The sequence below is a fragment of the Thunnus thynnus genome, chromosome 6 (genome assembly GCF_963924715.1).
Source record: "Thunnus thynnus chromosome 6, fThuThy2.1, whole genome shotgun sequence".
Classification (NCBI taxonomy): Eukaryota; Metazoa; Chordata; class Actinopteri; order Scombriformes; family Scombridae; genus Thunnus; species Thunnus thynnus.
The window spans coordinates 20,363,664-20,372,833 of record NC_089522.1 but is presented as its reverse complement, the minus strand read 5'-3'; the positions used below and the strand labels follow the sequence as shown (position 1 = coordinate 20,372,833).

The following is a 9,170-nucleotide window of genomic DNA, read 5'->3' as shown; positions in this document are numbered from 1 at the left end:
GGTTTCTCTAGATGCATCAGCATCTTTTGTATGAGCATGAAATGTTATTAATCAGTTCCTCCATTGAACCAACTAAAAATTGCACAGTACTTTCTGGAACTCCAGAGGCTTGCACTTGAGCAGTAACAGAGCTGCACATGTCTAGTATTTGCCTTTCTTCAATTGAAATGTGTGTAGTGACAGTTGCGGGAGGATCCGCATTTACTGGCTGCCAAACAGAAGCTCCAGGCTCAAACTCAAAATTGCTCACGAGATCTGAATCAACATAGTCTCCATGTGCTCAAGATAAGTGCCGCTTGTAACCAGAGTATGTGTAAAAAACAAATGAACATCCAGGCTCTCCACAGTTCAAATGTAAAGACGTTCCTGGGCACAGAGCTGGAACTTCATATGTCTAAATAACTTTGAACAACTTGTGTGGTGTACCTTGCAAATGTGAACATGTGAACATATTTCCAGTCAAAGATGTGTTCCTTTTCAAACTGCACAGCGAAGAATTCTTGCTCTAATTTCCTCGACCCGAGGACTCTCCTTCACACTGCCAACATCAATGCCATACACGGTGGTCTGGATGAATATGTAGAAGTTGCAGAACGCCTCATCCAGGACACAGCAAAAACAAAATGTACCTCGAAGAGCTCGTCAAAAGGCACCAGCTCCGGTCTGCTTCATACAGGGAATGACCTTTTGGTCCAGGACGATGTAGAAATTCTAGATGCTGTTGTTTCTTTCTCTGACGCACAGGAGAAAGGGCTGAGCAGGGCCAGTTTCCTTGAGGAAGGTCTCCATGCTTCTCCCCACCTGAGGGAGAGAGAGAGAGCGAATGAATCACATGGAATAAAATTTGGATTTTGGGTTTGAGTGCCAGCACTGCTGCCTAGAATTAAGAAAAGATATTCCAATGCTTCCAATACTCCAAGTGCACAATTATTTTTGTTTTCACGTGCACCATTAATTTTAATGAAGACAAAGCTGCTCCTGTGTTGAAAAAAAAAAAAATCTGCATCACTTCGGGTCCTCTTGTCATCATCTCAAAATCAGTATCAGCCCATGAAAACCCCATATCAGTTGACATCTAATGTGACATTTACAGTTTTAAGAACATAATTTCATGAACTTCATCGGGCAGTCAGCAGCATCCGATGTTTCTCTGAAGACTTCTTGTCCTTGGAAGTTGGAGGTAACCTGAAGAAGCAAAAGGATGGCAACCACCTAACAGTCCCATACTAGAGAATGAGAATTAACACCATAGCAATTATTTTCACTTAAAAGACCATACCAGTGTTTTTTTCATGTTTTAGCCCATTTATTACAAATCACATATACTTAACTGCCAGCCATTTTCCAAATCACACTGTGGGTTTTTAGATTGATTCATTTTTCCTACCTTCAAGACAGCCACTGGTTTCCATTAATTTCAGTACGGTATGAAAATCAACTTCCAGAGACTTGAAACTTGCTTGAGATAGGCAACCTATCACAGTGAATATTTAGTTGTAACATTAGTAACATTTTATACTTTTTTTTCTTTTTGGACATGCAAGTTTAAAGTCTCTGGAAGTTGATTTTCATACCATACTGAAATAAATGGAAACGAATGGCGGCCTGTAAGGTAGGAAAATTGATCAATCTATCATCAATCATCAATCTAAAAACCCACAGTATGATTTGGAAAATGGTCAGAAGTAATGTTAAGTATATGAGATTTGTAGTAAAGGGGCCAAAACATGAAAAAACACTGGTATGGTCTAATGATACGTTGTGTTGACTTCACAGGGAATATAATGAATGCCCTAGAGGCATGTGAAATACTGTCTCCAATTTACTCTTACCATCTTCATCAGACTCCTGTTGTGCAGACAAAAGTAGCTCATCCACATGTGCACTTTGAGGTAGATTTTTTCAATCTGCGATGATCCTCAGTTTGAAGAATGTTGGCCATTTTGCAAGGAATTTACCACACACTTCCTCACCAAAGAGCATTATGAAGTCTCGGTCAATCTTAAACACTAAACACAACATTGGAAAAAAACACAAAAAAACAAATTAGAGAGCAAACAAATAAAGCAACCACAAAGCTGTCAACAATTCATTTTATGTTTTTCCAAGCCTGGTGGAATCTTGAAATCTATCCAGGAATCTTGGAAAAAGGTCTAGGACAGTGGATGCTGTGGTTGGGTCTTGAACCACCTTTTGTCTGTGCTGAAATGTTGCCTTCATTTTGTCTTTGACAAGGGTCGTGTCAGTTGAGTGCCTCATCACCCACATTGTTTCCTTGCATTCATCATCTGACAACTGCCTCACAATTGAACACATGCTGCGATGAGTCTTAGGGCCATCTTGAAAAGTGGTCTTGGGTTTCTTGATCTCTTGAGCAGAGTTGCGCTGGACAGTTTTCAACCCTCATGCCAGGTAACTGGAACCAGTCTGGTGATCACAGAAATGTTCCTACTGATTAAAAGAAAAAAGGTTAATCTCTTACTTGTTTGAGAACAACCACAGATCCTAAACAGACCTGTGGCATGTGTGTTCAATTCAATGCACTGAAGCACTATGGCATGATCATGGGTTAAACAATTCCAATAAAGTTACTTAAATAGCACAAGGTAATAACGTTACCTGCCATTTACGTTTGTAGGGCAGGAGAAGAGTTATCAGGTTACTGTTTACAAATCCTATTACTAACACAGGCCAGTTTGGAGCAAATTGTGGAATGTTAAGTATGACTTTGGTTTTCACAGCAGGAGACTGTTGGATTGAGTTCAGTGCTGCTGTCTATGCATCTCCAAATGACAGGCATGACGTGATATGACGCCAGACGCATTAGAGATCAATTTAGATCAATTTTTATACATTGTCCTACTGTCTGGGAAACACTACATCTCACAGTCAAAGATGCCCTCTAGAGGCCATCTGACAAAGAGACAGATAACTGCCTAAATGACTGACTGATCTGAATTAGCCTCATAATATGATGCCCTCGACTGCACCATGGGAAAAGACAGCAGCATAATCAATGCTTTCATAAAGTAATGATAGCATGGATGTATCTTAATGTCAATACATACATAACTATTCTTTGAATCCAGGTCCTTCAAGTTTGGGAGCAAGGTTGTAATGCCAAGTGCGTATGTGATGCGGACATTTATGGGAGGGATTCTCCTGATAAGAGATAGATGCATCATTGAAATGTGACAACAAGGTAATGTTTTAATGTAGGTTTAGACCAATATATCAGGGCTGATATGAGCATTTTAGGAGTATTAGATATTGGTGTGTCCATGTCTTTCCTCACCGGCTGGTTGACCTTTCATGGAAAACGTTCCATTTGATCATTTCATCATGAGCTATATTCTTGTTTTGTTTTTTGGTGATTTTCAAATTTAAAGATATTGAGTATTGGTACAAAAGCTATCAGCTATCAACAGCTTCAGTTAAAACATATCAGACCCTAGTTTAAAGATAATTTACATCTCTTCCAATGTTGATGTCAGTGGGTCCTTCAATCAGCTGTTTTTCCGAGCTTTGGTAGATTCAAGTATTATTGTTGAATCTGAACTCGATGATGACCCTTTGGATACACATGATGGAGACCACTCTGTGAAAGATGAACCCTCTGAAGAAGACTCCTTGACACTGTTGTCTAAGAATGAACACACAGCTTGATAGATAGATAGATAGATAGATAGATAGATAGATAGATAGATAGATTCTTTATGGTCCCTCAAGGAAATTTGTTGCCACAGTATGTACAGAGGTAGTACACATCCACAACATAACTACATGAAAGATTCATACACATACACTTGTGCTGTAAAATTCAGTTTACAAGATTAATAACAGATACATTAGCTACAAATTATTACATTAAACAACTAATTTTGAGAGAAATACAAAGGCTGCAATTTCTTACCATTGCACTCTTCAGTGAAGGCCTTGAAGGACACCTCAGATGACTTCAAAAGTTAATCAAATATGTCTAAATCCTCTTCCACTCCTGCAGAATCCTTCAGGATCAAGGAAGTAAAACCTGGCTTGAATTTTGCCAGCACTAATACAGAAAAGATAACTTCACTAAGCGTCATAACATAATATGATTTCAAGTTAAACATACACCAACAGTGAAACCCCTGTAGGCATGAATAAACATATGACACTCAGATAACCTCGTTGTAAAAATTTGGGGTAATTGTAGACATCCTCTGTCTTTGGTACCCTGACCCATTTGTTCACTCCCTTACAGGAACCAGCATATCACCACGTTCAAAGGGAAGAATGGTATATATAACACATACAACCAAACATATACAATCTACTTACAAACATCTTGCACATGTTTAGAATTAGCTAAAATACCCTTGGTTAAAAAGGACCATACTTGGTCTAGCATGTTTTAGCTCATTTACTGCAAATTGCATAAGCTATACAGTAATAGCATACAGCTCTCTCTCAATAATAATATAAATAAATTACTTGAGTAGCCTATACATAAACAAATCTAAACATCTATCATTGTTTATTTTTGTGGCAATGCAACAACAAACCCAATTTTCTAAAGGAAAGTGATAATTCAAAACCAGATAATATCGTCATCCTAAAATGTGTTGCATTTAAAGGTGCAGTGTGCAGAATTTAGTGGCATCTAGCAGAACTCACTTGGCAGAAATGGAATATTCATAAGTATGTTTTAATTAGTGTATAATCACCTGAGACTAAGAATCTTCGTGTTTTCGTTACCTTAGAATGAGTCCTTTATATCTACATAGGGAGGGTCCTCTTCCACAGAGCCCGCCATGTTGCACCACCATGTTTCTACAGTAGCCCAGAATCGACAAACCAAACACTGGCTCTAGAGAGGGCCTTGGGCTATGGGTGCTGAAACTATCGCTACAGCTCAGCGCTGTAGCCCGTATTTGTAGTCCAATCAATGGCCGCTGAAAGGAAGTGGGCTACGCTTTGCGACTGTTTCGTGTCTGGTCTGGAAGAAAAATCCAGAGCGCCTCGTCTGGGGGTGCTTGAGTCGCCATGCTTTTTCTAACAAAGCAGGCTCAGTGCAAAGCTATATGCTGCCAGTGTTGATTGTGGCTAGCAAAGCTATTACTAAACCTAAAGCTACTCAATGTACCACTGCCAAAATTTTGGACAAGTTCCTCCGAAAGCTGTTAAAACTTAATAGACCTTTGTCTCCTCTCTCCCACGCTGTGCCTGTCCTGTTCGGCCCAAATGTGCTCTCCGGTTGTAGGCTTCCAAGTTCACCCCACAGTCGATATATAGGCTTCGACAGTTTCAGGTGAAAAGAAAGAAAAACATGTTTATTAAAAGCAACATTCATTATATTCTCCCTACAGTCAGAGTGTGCTAAATTAGCTATCTACTGAGTTCATGCTAGCAATCAGCCAGTTCAACGAAAAACATTTAAAAATGGGATGTGACACTTACAGATAAAATATTTTCATACAAATGCAATTCAGTTCACGCTTACTGACATTACTTGTGCTAATATCAAACTAAAACTTTAAATTTGAGCGAATAAAACTTACCACTGCAGTAAGAAAAATGGCGACCACAGATTCTGGAGGGCATTTCTTCACTGGAAATGAAAGTGTGGTCAATTTAACACTTGGAGTGTGAAAATTTTTGAAACAATCAAAATCCACACCTACTAACACTTGAGGTGTTAGTTTTGATAAAGTGTTAAAATAACTCTGAACTCTGTTGATTTCAATTAACACTGAAAAATGAACACTGTCAGTTTTGCTCTGTGGCAATTACAGCAATTTAGTTTTTCCATACTATTGGAATAAGTTTTTAAATTTCAGCAATAAAAAGGATGAGACCAAAATGAATTCATCTTGCCTTGAACCCAAGAAATTAAGTTGAATTAATTAACTAATTACACCATTCAGCTGATGCTTTTTCTGTCCGAAAAATAAGGCTAAACCCTTCCCTCAAACTAGGATTCAATCATAGCTTTGTGTCTGTAATTAGGCATGACAGAAAGTAAAGTTTTGGCTTTCCCCACATGCATTTACACATTTAAAGAGTTTGGAGGGTGGTGTCTGTTTTTTAGACTGTCCCAAACTAAAAAATCAAGAGCAATTGGGGCAAGGAATTGATTAAACACTGTGAATTAATTAAACGTTAGCATGTTCGTCTAACCAACTTACAACCTACAGCAGTAAATAATGCTAGTGTAGACCACAGAGAATATCATTAGCTAACTACTTTTAAGCCCCATTCACGCCTAGCACTGTTAGACTACTTTTCTGTCACTGCATGGAGCTTGTGCTGGATACAACCATCAGAGTTTACGGTAACGTTGTGCTCTTGGTTTGATTTGTGGAAGTTTACACTCTGGCAACCCCAGCCAATCTCGTTACTTGAGATAGTGTGATGTGTTTTTTTCTTTTAAAAGTGAAACATACTGTCTAACTTGTTGCTTGTTTTTTGTTTTTTTTTTACAACAAGCTAAGCGTTCAAACAGGGTCATAGCGGAACAAAATTGAATTTTTCTAATCATTGCATAATGTAATCCTAGGCTAAGTCAGGGTTGCATACTCTCACTTTTTTGGCATGAGACTTGCTTTCAGGCTCCATCAAACAAGAGGAAGCAACAAAGTCACCCCTTAATGAAAAATGGCTATTTAGGTTTTGCAGAAAACATGTTCTTTTTGTTGCTCACTACTGTTTGTGTGTAGTATTCTTTACTTTGAGTTCATAAGATACCTGTAATCATCACACAGCAGCAGGAATAATACATGTGTGGCACAACTTAATTTATTTAATTAATTAATTAAATCTCCCGACATGATCGGACAGGATTGAATGGTAACTGATGTTCTGTATTTTTCTACTCATCAGACGGATAAGCTGTTACACACAGATTTCAGGCTTATACAGTAAAAAGATTTGGAATAAAGCAGCCGTCCTCAGGATGACTCCAGAGCTACATCACAGCTGTGGAGACATTTTTATTATGAGTAAAAATCCAAACTCAGTTTCCTCTAGAGAATCAAAATATTTTTTTGTCTCGGGTATTACAGGGAGATTTCACTTTTCAGGAAGTGTATCCATATACTGAATGCACCGGCTAAAATTGTTAAAGAAAACAACAAAAACATTTGGCAACAGAAAATGTAAGTAAGAATGAAAACACATTTTACTGTACTAAAAGTTACTCGTTGTTGCCTCATCGCACAGTTGGACTGTGTTACTTAGGCTAAATCATAAATTCAGCTAATAAAAAGACATTTTCTGTGGTTGTCAGAATATTTACAGTTATTTGGATATTTGGGCTTGTATTCTGGTCTTTTGGGGCTTCTCCGAACTTTGCTGAACCAGTCCAATTAAAGGGTTAGTTCAAATAAATATCTTTTACCTCTAGTGGGCTCTATTCATGCAGATAGTTTTGGTTATATTTGTCCAGGTTTTGATATACCTGTTTCTGAGATTTCTTCCTCCACCCCAATACAAAAGAAGTGAATGAGTTTCGTTTTTGTTGCTCACAGTATAGAGAAAGCATTTTAAAAATTCACTACTATGCTACTCACAATACTAAAGTACTACCATAGTGCTCACCTGACATACCCATCTAAATTATCAGAGGTTGTCTCAGCGCTACTACAGATTTTTAACAGAAAGCCTACATTACAAACTTGAGACATGGAGTTAGTAAGACACGACCATTTACCAGGAAAAGGTGTGATCATGTTTCACTTGAAGGATCTAGTATTTTTGGAGCTTGACTCAGGGATTAAAGTCAGCTAAAAGTCAGGATATCTCAACCTCCACTGCATTGATTTTGACAATTCACCTCTCTAAACTTTATTGAAATGCTATACTTTATTGTCAGAGAACCCTTTAAAATATGTAATTCTGTAAATTCTGGTAAGCCTAGAGGAGTTTATTTAACTCTATGGTAATGTAGTGTGTTGGATTGCTTGTTTCTTTTGTTTTTACATGAGTCATGATATTTCTGTAAATGGAATGGGTAATGATTTTGCAGGAAAACTTTAAAAAAATAAACATTTTCACCAAGCTTGAAATCTTCAAAGTAAAGGGAAAGAAAAACATGATGATCGACACTGATATATCTTATCAAATCAGAAACACTGCAGTTATCAGTTGAGGCAAGAGAGGGAAACACAAACAGCAAGGAAGGGAGAGAAGGGAGGTGGAATGCAGAAGAATGTTTTGTGATGTACAGATTCCTGAGATCACATGTAGCTGTAAGCAGCGGCTGCATGTGTGAAAGAGCTCTTTGTCTGCAGCCCAGGTTCTTGGGTTCAGCTAATCAAATGGATTAGAGACGGCTTTGAAAGTCCGCCCATCGGAATTGGCCATCCGCACAAAAACAAACACACTGTAGTGGCTGCAGCAGTCCACTTTCACTAAGGTGCCTGTTTGTATTTGTGCATGTGTGTGTCTGCATACCAGTGCGGTGGGCTGTATTTGACTCTTTGTTTTCTGGTCTGTGTGTGTGAGCTATAAATGGGGGTCTATTTGCACATGTCCAATCTCATGAGAGTAAATAAAGCAAATGTGTCCTTCAAATGCTGATTAGCAGCTGTATAATTCCTTTTCATGAGGAAGACGACAGCACTGATTGATCTGACCCGACACATCAGTGCTTCAATCCAATGTGTTGTCTGTATCAGTTTCTGGTGTTGTAATAAGACCCAGACCTCATTATTCTGTGTCCCTTCTGGTGCTTTCAAGTGAAGCATCTGTTAGTATTGTGATGGGAAACCTAATCAGTGCGTATTATGCACAGCTAAATGATGCAGATTGAAATGTTTCCAGATGTTTTCAGCTTCACCTTGATTAATTTGTATTTGCCACAAAACACCTGGGGCTTTTGTACTATCTCCAAACAAACCAGTAATTACTGTAACAGTAACAGGTTCATACCTATTACAGGTTCAATCTTGTAACTATTAGTAGGCAACTAGGCAAGATTTCTCTTAAGATTTTCTGGGAGAGCTGCAAAAAAAACAACAGAAAGTCCAAGAGGATTACTGACACTCTTTGTGAATCAAGAGGTCAGAGCATGATAAAACGGAGAAGTATCTGGCTTATCAGTGAGGATGCAGACCTGTAATACTGCTCCTGCTCCTGGGGCTTGATTCCTCAGCTCTCCCGAACTGAAACACTAGGACTTTCCACTCAAT

General features: G+C 38.4%; 1 long non-coding RNA gene across 1 annotated transcript; it reads right to left on the bottom strand.

Annotated features, from left to right (window-relative positions):
* Positions 1 to 496: 496 nt before the first annotated feature.
* On the bottom strand, positions 497 to 6,473 carry LOC137184626 (uncharacterized). The gene is made up of 5 exons (XR_010928690.1): positions 5,541 to 6,473; positions 5,179 to 5,275; positions 3,914 to 4,051; positions 1,833 to 2,427; positions 497 to 801 (listed from the first exon to the last, which is right to left on the bottom strand). It is a non-coding gene; the product is annotated as an uncharacterized lncRNA (long non-coding RNA).
* Positions 6,474 to 9,170: the final 2,697 nt, after the last annotated feature.